Raw genomic sequence first — 12,370 nt, forward strand, 5'->3', positions numbered from 1 at the left:
AGAGGCCTTACCCCCCGACAATACACACACACACACACACACACACGGGTACACAAACAACACCCCCCAGCCTCACAGTTTCTGCTCTCAAGTGTGAAATCAAATCAAAGCACCATTATCACTTAGAGTTAAGCACATCCCAGCCAGCCATGGTTAATTTATTTAAACAGAGAGAGAGACAGGGTGGGTGGATGCTTGGACCAACACTCTAATGCAGTATGTAGCTGGGAGTGGACCAATCAGAGCACACAGTGCTGCAGCAGCGTTCTGGGCTGAGAGCCAGGTGAGAGGAGGTGGGGCATAAGCAAGGTTGCCCTGTCTGACGGCCATTTCTATCCAACGAATAGACCGAGAAAGAACAACTGCGAGAGAAAGAGAGAGAGATAGACACCTCAAGAGACTCTGACTTGCATGTGGATGACAACTGGTCTAGTTTCCCCTACAGTATCATGGGCCCATATATACACAGGCGTGCATGGACACTCACACACTTACACATCTATCTTCAACACTAGGACGTTTTCTCCAGGGAGGAAAGGAGTGTGTGAGGGGGAGAGAAAAACTTAATAAAAAAGAGAAAAGGAAAGGATGTAAAGATCCGTCATCTTATTTCTCACACTTTACACCTCCCTCCCTCCCTGCACCCTCCTCTCTCTCCCTCTCTCTCTCTCTGTTTCTCTTTCACTCTCCACCATGCAGCAGGGTGTGAGAGAATGGTACGCTCTCCTGACACCCACACATCCACTTCCTGCTCACCCCTCCCCAGCTCTACAGACTCTCACCAGAAACACCAGCTCAGAGAGTGAGAGACCAATGACCAACACATTCCCTTGAGCCAACAGACACTGTCAATATGTTGCGGCCTGACCAATACGCGCTGTGGTCCCCTTCATAGTGACCTCTTTTCTCCTCCTGCAGGGCTGCTGAAACCGTTTCTGCTTGTTTCCCGTGATTAACAAGTGTGCCAGTTTAAAAGGGGACACCCATCGCCAATGCCCTTATTACCGAATTTGCTCAAATATGGTAGGATTACCCTTGCATTTCTAATCATTTTCTAATAATAAAAACAAAACACGTCAGTTTTAACTTTGTACTGATGTTGTCACGCTTAAAATAATACAGCATATAGCTACATTAAATACAATGAAATGGCACTCATGCAGAACAAAAAAAAAGAGGGTTGAGACAAGTAAGCAATTAGGGCAACAGTCTCTGTTGGCTGATGAGGAAGAGCAACTGGGTCAAACAGGATGACAGAACTGCCACATTAAAGATGGGGCAGGGGGCTCAGCTCATTTCCCCAAATCCATGCCGTCCCCTTTTTACGTTTCCTCCTCTGCGTACCTCAGAGGAGGAAACGCCCTCTCTACATGGCTGTGACTGGCAGCGTAGCTACAAGACTTCCCCCTCTCAACCGTCACTACAGAGACACCATGCACCACGGCTCCATATTCCCAAACACTGCCGAACCGGATCGGAGCGGCTCGGAGTGGAGTGGGGCGGCCGGCGGATTCGAGCGATGAACTCATGGGTGGCTCCGGTCCCTGTTAGGCGGGACGACGCCTTGGCCAAGCTCCCTTCCCCGCCTCCTCACGTGTCCTAGCCTGCTCCTCGCCCCAACCACCCCTCTCCCGCCTTTCTCTATCACTTTACCAACACAGTTATCTTTCCTCCCCCCAAAATACATTAAGCCCTTTGGTGAAATAGGCGCTGAAAACGCCCATTAAAAATCTTATTTTATTGACTTGCTGCTACTTGTTGGGAACTTTTAGGCATTAACAGCTGCAAAGCAGATTTTTTATTATCATGTACAAATTGCCATTTTATGAGAAGTAGCAAAACAAAAACTCCATGAGAGCACATTTTATGAGACTCGTGATCTGTGCTCAGTTGTGAGTGTCGATAAGGGGATTTGAATGATGGGGTCAGAAAGGTGCACTGCGATACACTGTGCCCTGTGCAGATAGAGCCTGCAGTGACTGAGACAGGATTAGTTAATAGCCACAGCAGTCAGGTTACATAACATTCAGCAAGGCAGAACTCAGAGGGAGATCTAAACGGGATGTGTGAATAAACACAACACAAAGCCCAAGATCTAGAATCGTATACGTACAGCTCAGCATCACAGGAAACACCAGCAGGGACTAAACCCCAAGAGGACTGAATGTGAAAATTCCACCACTCTTTAAAATATATAAATAAAAGAGTCATCAATAAACATCTTACACCAAATGAATAATAAATAGCACCATTTCACATAGCCGTAGGCACTGAGATATTATTATACCATCAAATCCCTTCCTGAATGCTAACGATGCCTGAGGAATTGAGCAACCTTTCAGACGCAGACGAGCATTAAATACACATTGAAATGACACGGTGGATACGCAGCTCAACAGGGTCTACAAGAAACCAACCCTGCAGAGAAGAGAAGGCTCAGAGGCCAGCTTTGTAGGAACCCAGAGCAATTAGTAAACCAGCCCAGAGGGACCTGCACTATAGAGACACATCAAAACTAGTGAACCAGCCCAGAGGGACCTGCACTATAGAGACACATCAAAACTAGTGAACCAGCCCAGAGGGACCTGCACTATAGAGACACATCAAAACTAGTGAACCAGCCCAGAGGGACCTGCACTATAGAGACACATCAAAACTAGTGAACCAGCCCAGAGGGACCTGCACTATAGAGACACATCAAAACTAGTGAACCAACCCAGAGGGACCTGCACTATAGACACATCAAAACTAGTGAACCAGCCCAGAGAGGTTAGCCCTGCAGGAACCCAGGGAAAGCAGCTCTGTATAAGCTCTTCAGAGGCCTGGAGTGAATAGCTCTTCAAGCAACAGGACAGATCATATCGGCAGGGACCAGGAGAGAGAGACTGCCTGTTTCTGGCATCCTTCCCCTCAAATCTTTTGTGATGTCCATCTGTAAACAGAAGCAGAGAGTCACTGAGGCAACAGGCCCCCAGCTTCATCCATTTGATAATCTGCAAATCTGCCCACTTAAACCTGTTTTTGCTGGCAGCCTACTTTGGTTTTTACGCTTGAAAAACTGTTCAGGGACACTGAGACAGCGACCACTCTCTCCATCATGCTGCTGGTGCTGTTGTGTAGGAGGGATTTACACCCACCACTGACACAAATGAACAAGACTTCATCAGCATTCAGTACAGACTGACTAGGGCTGGGCAGTATACCTTATTTTTACGTATGAACTCACACAACTGTATTCGGTTTCGCAATTTATATTCTAAGGTTATTCATCCATTGAATACCAAAACTGCAACAGAATGATAAAGAATTTGTGGTGTGAACTTAAAGGAGAATTCCACTGAAAAACAACCTTATCTCATTTAACAGATCAACGCATAACTGAGGAATTCTCTTTGCGTGACCGGCCAAAACAAACTCTGAGATATCGATAGTGAAAAGTGCAAATTATTTTATACAATACACCTCTATCCTTCCTCATTTTTTAAGAACGGCAGTGAGCAGGTCATTTGAATTTGGAGATACCTCCACGATGTAGATGGGGGTATTGATTGATGACTGCTGTTCTATTATTAGCATGTAGCACTGTTAATTACATTTGATAAATTGATAAATTTGATAAATCAATACTTAAGAATCTCACCCAGAGACTGTTGGCTAAGCCTACATGCAAGGGAATTTTAGTTCAATAAAGGACAACATGACACAGCAATTTTAGCAATTTCCGTTCGTACATAACTACCCGTGCCTAAAATAAATGTTCAGCTATTTGGCTATAAGCTTTAGTGTATTGGATACTCGGGCATCAGAAGCATGTGTCTTAAGAAGAACTGGAAATATATAAGTCCATATAGAGTCCATATGTATAAGTCCATGTAGAGTGACAGTGTAAATTGAGGTATCTGAACCAAACCTTGTAGACATTGTAACTACATGTGAAGTGCCTTAAAAAACCATACATTGAAAACGTTTTGTTTTTAACTGGCAGTAGAACTGATAATACTCCAAATTGATTTCTCAGGCCTGCACAGTGGGTAGCACTGCCGCCTCACAGCAAGGAGGTTCTGGGTTCGAATCCCCGTCGGCCGGGCTCTCTCTGTGCGGAGTTTGCATGTTCTCCCTGTGTCTGTCTGGGGTTCCTCCAGGTACTCCGGTTTCCTCCCACAGTCCAAAGACATGCAGGTTAGGCTGATTGGAGAGTCTAAATTGCCCATAGGTATGAGTGTGTGAGTGAATGGTGTGAGTGAATAGTGTGTGTGCCCTGCGATGGACTGGCGACCTGTCCAGGGTGTATTCCTGCCTTTTGCCCAATTATTGCTGGGATAGGCTCCAGCCCCCCTGCGACCCTATTCAGGATAAGCGGGTTAAGATAATGGATGGATGGATGGATGGATGTATCAGATCACTTACGGGAGATCGTCAACCCTACATTTCCTGGCTTTATTCATCCCCTCTCCCCCATTTGCTCTCATCACCGGTATTCTATTAAGCTGTCTGTTCTTGCCAAATTTATTATCATAACCTAATACTGCTCAAGTTGTGACTGTGTCTGTAATAACTGTATAATGGTATACATAGTTAGCCTATTCAAATTGTAGTTATATTAAACCCATGCAATTTGCCCCACTGTTATCCTCTCTCAAGCCCAGAAGTAATTCCCATTTGTGTTCAGTTGAAGTGCCAACCTGTGACTGCCATTTTCTCATGTCTACCCATGGATGGCAGTTGTCATCTTTATCCTCATAAAATAATTAAATTGACTGACTACTATTACTGCATTTTGATAGATTCTTGATTGATGTTATTTTTATGATGTTATACTTACAGTATATTTCAGTTTACTGTAATTTGTATTGGAAATACAAATACCACTGTACTGTTTAATATATGAATATGTAAAATGTAAAATGACAGGGATAGGCAAACACAACATTTAATTGTCAACACTGTTGTAGCTATACATTGCCTTGTAACCTGAAAGATTAAGGTCTAAATTCTATATTTAAATGGTACTACTGTTGTACCCTCAAGCAGGGTTTATCCGGAATCTAAATCACATCAGTTAATGCCCAGCTATATAAATGAATGTTATGAATGTTGTCATAAAAAGTCAAATAATTACCTTGTGTTTTGAGATTATTTTTTTCTGTGTAAGAAAGGCATACATTTGTTTTGATAATTATTCATTAATTATTCATAAAGATAGCCAGCCCTGTTTCTCTGACATAATGACAGGATTTGTGGTACTTTCCACAGCTTCAGAAGGGGAAAACTGAAACTCAGTAACAGATTACTCCACCAAGACTGAAACAAGGGGAATACATACTGTATAGACCAATGAACTTTAAAGGGGGTCCGTCTTTTAAATATTTTATAACATTTTAAAGGGCCTGTAGTTTTAATATAAACTTTTCAGTTACTTTATGTGTAGATAAAAATGGAAAATCTCCTACAGTCAGGTTTCCCACAATTCCACACGGCTGTGAGCCATGGAAACATGACTCTCCATATGTTGTTTACATGTGGCGGTCTCTGTAGCCGCAGCATACAGCTAGCTACATAGACAGAACCACATGGAAATGTATTTATACAGCACTCTCCCTCTCTGCCACAGAAGGCAAGGCTCCACATCTGAAAGCAATCCTGGTGGGGGAAAAAAACGCCATCTTTTCACCTCGAATGACTTCGAGCCGGGAAGAAGGGGCACACGCTCCTGTGAGCCGCCATAAAACTGACCTTTGGATCACAAACAAACCGGAGTGAACGATAATGAACCAGACATTTGACAGAGGGAGGGAAAAGGAGTGACTACAAAAACAATATGACCAACCCCCTCCCCCCCCCCCCCCATCCACGCTAAAAAAGGAAACAGACGTCCACTTCAATACGTCACACAAGTAAAATACAGTATGCCAAGACTTTCAAAACAACAGGACTACTGGTGTCGTTTGACTCCCCGACATCCATTCACAGCCACAGTCCTTATGTGGAATGGTTCAGGCGTTCGTGAATGGTGCATTCTTTACTGTAAAAGTAAACACAGCGGCAGCAGTCTCTCCGGCGGGGGACTTAAACTGTCACCCTGCCAGTCACTCTCCCGCTGGAGGAGTTTTGCGCTGCAGTCATGCGCCGGCCGGGGCGGGAGGCTGCCGGCCGCCATGCGCTGTGTAACGGGACGGTTCAAAGCGCCACAGCTGCAGCAGAGGAAGCGGAGGTCCGCAGACTCAAATTACACCGCATTGCCTGATATGGGCGATATTCTATACGTCCTGAGCTGACCCGGAGAAGGGGGGGGGCTGGGGGGGACGTAAACGAGAGGAGACTCTGGAGAGGAAGAGGGCAAGAGGGGAGGAGTAAAAGAGCAAGAGAAAGGGAGCGGGAGAGGGAAGTAGAATGGATGGGATGGCGAGATTAAACGGAGAGGCCAGAGAAGAGGGGAGAGAGCGAGGAGGGGAGGGGAAGAAGAATGAAGAAAGGGAGTAAGGTAGAGGAAGGGCTGATGGAGAGAAAGGGGGGAGAGGAAACGGGGAGGGGAGATAAGCGGTCGGAGTCTGCAGACGCGCGGCGGCGATCGCTTGGCAGACGTCGCTGTTTGCATTCCAGCCACGGCTCTGGTGGCCGTTTCTCCTCCGCCTCCTTCACCTCGCTGCAGACGCCTGCGCCCCGCGCCTCGGCTCGCAGGCAGGGCGCGGGGAGGCTGGGGACCGGCGTTCATCCCTCCCCCTCGCCCTCGCCAGCGACCGGCCGGCTGCCTCTCTCCCAGCATGCTGTGCGGTGCAACGTTGCATGCTGCAGCACGCGCTGCAATGAGCTGCAAGGTCACCGTCGCCACGGGTACCGCATGGAACCCCAGGCAGAGAATAGGGGGTGTTCATGAAAGCACAGAGCCTAAATGTACACAAATAGACTTCAGACTAGTAGGGCTTTATCTCCTTGCACATTGCCTTCCCACAATCCTTACCAAGCAAGACATTTACACTCTGACCCAGGGCTTTGCTCAAGTCAAAAGGCTCAAGCACCCACTTCAGAACCTGGTGGTCATGTGTTTAAATACTGGAGCCACTGTCCTAACTGAGGAAAGTTCACAGCCTCTACAGTCCTATAGACTCCAGCTCTGTGTACAATGTTATGAACAAGGGCCAGTAAAAAGTAATGTTTCTGTGTGTAGCTCATGCTGTAAGAAAAGTTGCAACCTATTGCACCAGTGAAACAAGTCTCCATTGCATTGGGAAAATAAGAGCAATATTCCTCCTCAGGTGCTCTGCTGGTGTCTGTATGCAGAGTGCCGTCCCTCAAGGTGAACTCAGCAACTGCAGAGTGTGCACACCGTCACCTCTTACTGCCTGTCCCACCTCTCCCCTTCTGTCACACACACACACACACACACACATACACGCGCACACACACATACAACAGATGTGTGTGTGTTTGCGTGTGTTGTCTGTGTGTGCGAGTGTACGTGTGTGCGCATAAGCGTGTGTGTGTCTATGTGTACGTCTCACTGTGGCTTGTGGTGTAGAATGCAGCCCACACTGACAAACTGGAAATCAAACATCTATTTTTTCCAAAGTGTTTCTTTGAAAGCAAGGAGATGCTGCCTGTTAAGTTTAGTCATGTGACTGAGCAATCTGGCATCTCACTTCACCCAATGCTGCTGCTCGGTACAGTAGGTCACAATGACTATGCAAGGACCCCAGTATAGCTGTCCAGAAAGCTGCCTGCAATGTACAATGCACACACTGTACAGCAATGCTAAAAGGAGCAAAGCTCACATAGCTTTCAGGTTCTTCAGTGAGCTGGCTGATGAAAACATATATGCTGTTTGAGAGGGAGAGGGTTCCTCAGAGACACAGGCAGTGTTAACAGTCTGCTTCCGCATCAGCCAGGCACACTGCTTCCACCCTGGGCTTCAATGCCCAGCAGCGAGTGCACACACAAACTCATCTGGCTCAAATGATATTATCAATGGACTTAATTAACCGATTTCCTCTACAGCCCACCTAAACACACACAAACAAACATCCACCCCCCTCCTCTCTCTCTCTCTCAGTCTCTCACTCTGTCTCTTGCTCTCTCTCTCTTTCTCTCTCTCACACACACACAGGCAGACACGCATACACACACACACAGACACATACAAACACATAGAAATAGATACTCCACATTACTCAGTATGTTGCTCAGTAACAAGTGGAGACGCAGCACAGCAAGGCCGGTGTGTAGTACACACTGGAGAATAGAGGGCACGCCCCCATCCTACAGAGCTCCAGTCTTAATGCTGCAGATGTCACACGTGTCTTAGGGGACAACACGTAAAACACAATAGCAATTCTCTCAGCGATCAGACCAGAAACCCTGCAAACAATGCTCTCTCTCTCTTTCTCTCTCTCTCTCTCTCTCTCTCTTTTTCTCTCACACACACACACACACACACACAGGCACTCAGACAAGGAAGCATTGACTTCAGGGATGAGAGCTGGTTCTCTCCGGGTGTACATCCTTGTGTGTGTGCGCGTGTGGGTGTGTGTGTGTGTGCGCGTACACCCACGTGCGTGCGCGCAAGTATGAAAGAGCATATGCGCGCATGCTTTCGCTCAACAAAGACGGTTCTGATCCCCCGAGCCAGGACATATGCATGCGCACTTGTGTTTGTGTGTGTTCCCTGGGAAAGGGGGCAGGCGGCAGGAAACAAGGCCCTTACTCACGGCACAAATAAGACAGCTGTGGCCACACATTTATTTTAGAGTGTCATGCAGTATGCTGCAACGCAATGGAGCGGCACAGTGTCACCGGCCAGCTAGGCCGGGCTCGAACCATCTGGATCCAGAGTTCAGCAGCACGGTCCAGGCCAGGAATGTTAATTCACTGACACTGTTAGCCCTGCTCACGGAGGAGGACAGAAGGAGTGAGCGAACGAGTGAGAGAGAGTGAGAGAGACTGAAGAGAGAGAGATGTGCCATTAAAAGCCATGGCTGAGGCCTCGCCTCCCTGTAAGACTTTACGGTTTGAGTTTCCCCAGCAGTTTAGTATCATTACAGAGGGGGAAGCGGAGAGTCGGCTGTCTTATTGACACCATAATCTTCCAAATTACAGCGTGGCCCTGTCTGAGTGGCAGTCTGGGCTCGGTGGGCTCTCCCAGGGGAACAGAGAGCAGTAATTTAGCAATAATGCACTAATGAAAGGTGTTTGGGCTCTTCCTAACAATCGGTTACTGCGGCGTTTTTTTTCCTAACTGCAAAGAAACCTATCTGCCTTCCACAACAACCCTTCCACAATCTGAAACTCACATTTGAGGAAAACTAAACTCAGCGAAGTAAAATAATCAGACAAGAGGGTGCCGTTCAATCGAATATGCAGCCCTGAGGCGGAAAAGCTGGCTACAGTTTGAGAACTCACTGCGGATGACCTGGGAGTCCTCTCAGGATGAGGACCTGATGAAACAGGTCCTATCCGAGCAGTCTACGCCTGTAGAGATCACACACCCACTGCAGCATGAAGGAGCTGAATGCCATGTAATGAGCTGGCCCTAACCCCAGCAAAACTTCCCCCTGCTCCAGATTTTCCTGACTTCCTACCCCATCCTGCTAAAGTACCCTTCCAATCCTCCCTCTCCACCTCAGCTACTGTGTGGTGAAGGTTCAAAATGGCTGCCTTGCCTCACCCATATGGATGCTTCACCTTGGTGGTGGTTGAGGTGAGTTTCCCCCTCATCACTTTAAAGCATTTTGAGTGTGAGAAAAGAGCTAAATAGAAAATGCAAGGGCATTATTATTTTTATTATTATTATTATTATTATTATTATTATTATTATGATTATTATTATTATTATTTATTTATTTATTTTAGCCTGTATCCAGGTTCAGCTGATAAATCTGTCTTGTGTCCTACCCCCAGTCCATCGCCTCCCAGCAGCCACTGAGACAGGGCCTCTGGGTGTGGACGGGGGGGCGTGGGGTCCAGGGGAGAGGCTGGCCAGCCTCCCACTCCAGTGACGCACACCGAGGTGCGCTAGCACACAGACGCCCGCGCAACACCGTCACTCAGGAGCACCTAGATGGAGCAGTACCGCGGGAGTTTAATCACTTCCTGAGGGCAGTTCCAGAGTAAACACCCGCTCTCGCAATCGTGTGGGAAAATAACAGAACCCACGGGGGGACAAATATCACTCAGTGTTTCTGTCGAAGTCCAAACACAGAAACTCCTCCGCCGCGGCGGTCTTTCTCTCAGCGCACGATACGCAGCGGAGCGTGCGTTTCACTCCTATCTTCCCCGGCAAAAACTTTATTCATCAGTCTGACCTACCGCGCGGAAAACAAACGCCAGACAAACGACCGACATTTCAGCTTCGAAATACTCATAACGCGCTCCAAAAAACAAACGGTGCTTTCTCACTCAGGTAAACACGGCAACTAGCACAGCTGTGGTAAATACCCCCCCCTCGGTGCCCCCGCTGGCACACTGGCCAGCAGCCCGCCTGCACTCACTTTGCTCCAGTCAAGAGGAGCGAGTGACGCACTGTGGAAAGTGAAGAGCTCACGCTCGGCGCGTCTCTCCTGGCAGGGCCCGCCGGGCTCCGATCCGGCGCTCGCCATACAAGGCTGCGCTGCTAAACATGTCACGCATAATTTATACGTGGCAGGCCCGAGAGTTCGCCTTTCACAGCACATATTTGGACCACATGCAAAACAAGCCACTTCAGCTGGGATCCCGATCGCCGGGGCGGGGAGGGGAGATAAAAAAACTCACAAGTTGTGCGCTTAAACAAAAGAGCCGCGCCACATCCCCCCCGCCGTCTGCGCGGAGGTGCGGGAGAGCGTATGCGTGTGCGGGCGGCCGTGGCGAGCGCTTCACCTGCCTACCTCCCCACCTCGCCGGGGTCTCTGCGGGCCCGGCTCCCACAGCCCCCGGCTGCCCCTCACACCGGACGCCCCTGCTACACCGCGCATCTGTAGCGGTGTGACCTTCCCTCTCTCTCCGGCGCCGGACCGTGTGCGCGATACGCGGGGCTTTGACGAACCTGGCCCCCGACAGCCCCAGAGAGCACACACACACACACACACACGCACGCGCACACACACGCAGTCAGCACAGTCCTCAACTTCCTCCTCCAGATGCGAGCGGGCTCGGGACTCCTGCAGCAGCTGCGCTCGGCAGCCGCATAGAGACGGAGAGAAAAGCCAGCCTTACCTCTCACATCGTCCAGCGTGTGTGTGTGTGCCGCGCGCGCCTGTGTGTGTGCGTTCAGATGAGGGAGGACGGCCGCGGCAGAGCCCCAGGCACTGAGAGGATCATTCTTCAGGACCGCAGCGTCTCGGACTGCCGTCGCAAGCGGAGCATTCTCCTGTCTGGACTCATTCAGCTGCACAGTGCAGCGGTCTCTCTCTCTCTCTCTCTCTCCCTCGTTCGCTCGGCAGTGCTTCTGCCGCCGCCTCGTGCCACTCACTCACCGTGGCCCCGCCCCTAATCCAGCCCCACCAGGAAGAGCTGGCTCTATTACAGCACACTGGCCTTTTCAACTGTGTGCTACCGAGAGGAGAGGGGGGGCCACACAGAGACAGAAAACGCAAAAAGGCTGGAATGAGAAAGAAGGAAAGACAGTAAAGGAAAAAAGATGCAGAAATGAAATAGCTTTTTGCAGTCCCCTTGGAATCCACCTTGTATATTGGTCAGTTTTCTCCCTGCACGCAATAAAAACACATTTTACTTAATACGTAACGTAGTTATGTGACTTTTATAGACACATCACATCAGGAAGGGCTGACACATTGTGGGAAATCTGAAAAAGGGGAGTTAAACATCCACACACAAGCACACACACACACACACACACACACACACACACATATACACATACACACACAAACGCACAAACATGTATGCATGCACATACACACACACACACCATATGCAAAACTCTCTCATCTCCTCTGAAACTCCCCCTGCCCATCTCCTCCATTTGGTTCAGTCCAATCTGATCTGATTTGGAGAGTACAGTAACCTGTGAACTGCATTGTTGCCATCCAGTTAGTACATCAGGTGATTTGGAGAGCTAGACTCAGCAGCGGGGCTTTGGGCTCTGACGGTCTTTGAATTATCTGCATGCTGGCTCAAGTGTGAATGTTTAGATTAGGCTTTCATAAATATTTATAATCCACCAAAGGCCTTGGCATAAAATCTCATTTTGCACTGGGATTTGGACCTGGCTGAGTGTTTATCCCTGACCGAAAAAGGCATGCTGAATGTTGGGAGCGGGAATGCTGTCCCCCGCAGATGGAAATTTGGGCTGTAATGGCAGAAAGACACCAGGTTACGATGCTTAGACTGCGACCACAGTGACTACAGCCCCATTCCCCATGGCTGCTCACTCTTAAAC

The 12,370-nt window shown here is 48.5% G+C and overlaps 1 protein-coding gene across 8 annotated transcripts in view; it reads right to left on the bottom strand.

Annotated features, from left to right (window-relative positions):
• LOC133108681 (muscleblind-like protein 1) overlaps window positions 1-11,399 on the bottom strand; it is a 61,789-nt gene extending 50,390 nt beyond the window's left edge. For 6 of the 8 annotated variants that reach the window (XM_061218327.1, XM_061218326.1, XM_061218324.1 and 3 more), the window contains exon 1: window positions 11,185-11,343. The gene's annotated coding sequence lies outside the window, so the exon portion shown is untranslated. Of the gene's footprint in view, window positions 1-11,184 lie in introns of all 8 variants that reach the window. The other 2 variants (XM_061218329.1, XM_061218328.1) reach the window with 2 other exon arrangements.
• Window positions 11,400-12,370: the final 971 nt, after the last annotated feature.

The sequence above is a fragment of the Conger conger genome, chromosome 13, assembly GCF_963514075.1.
Source record: "Conger conger chromosome 13, fConCon1.1, whole genome shotgun sequence".
Lineage (NCBI taxonomy): Eukaryota > Metazoa > Chordata > Actinopteri > Anguilliformes > Congridae > Conger > Conger conger.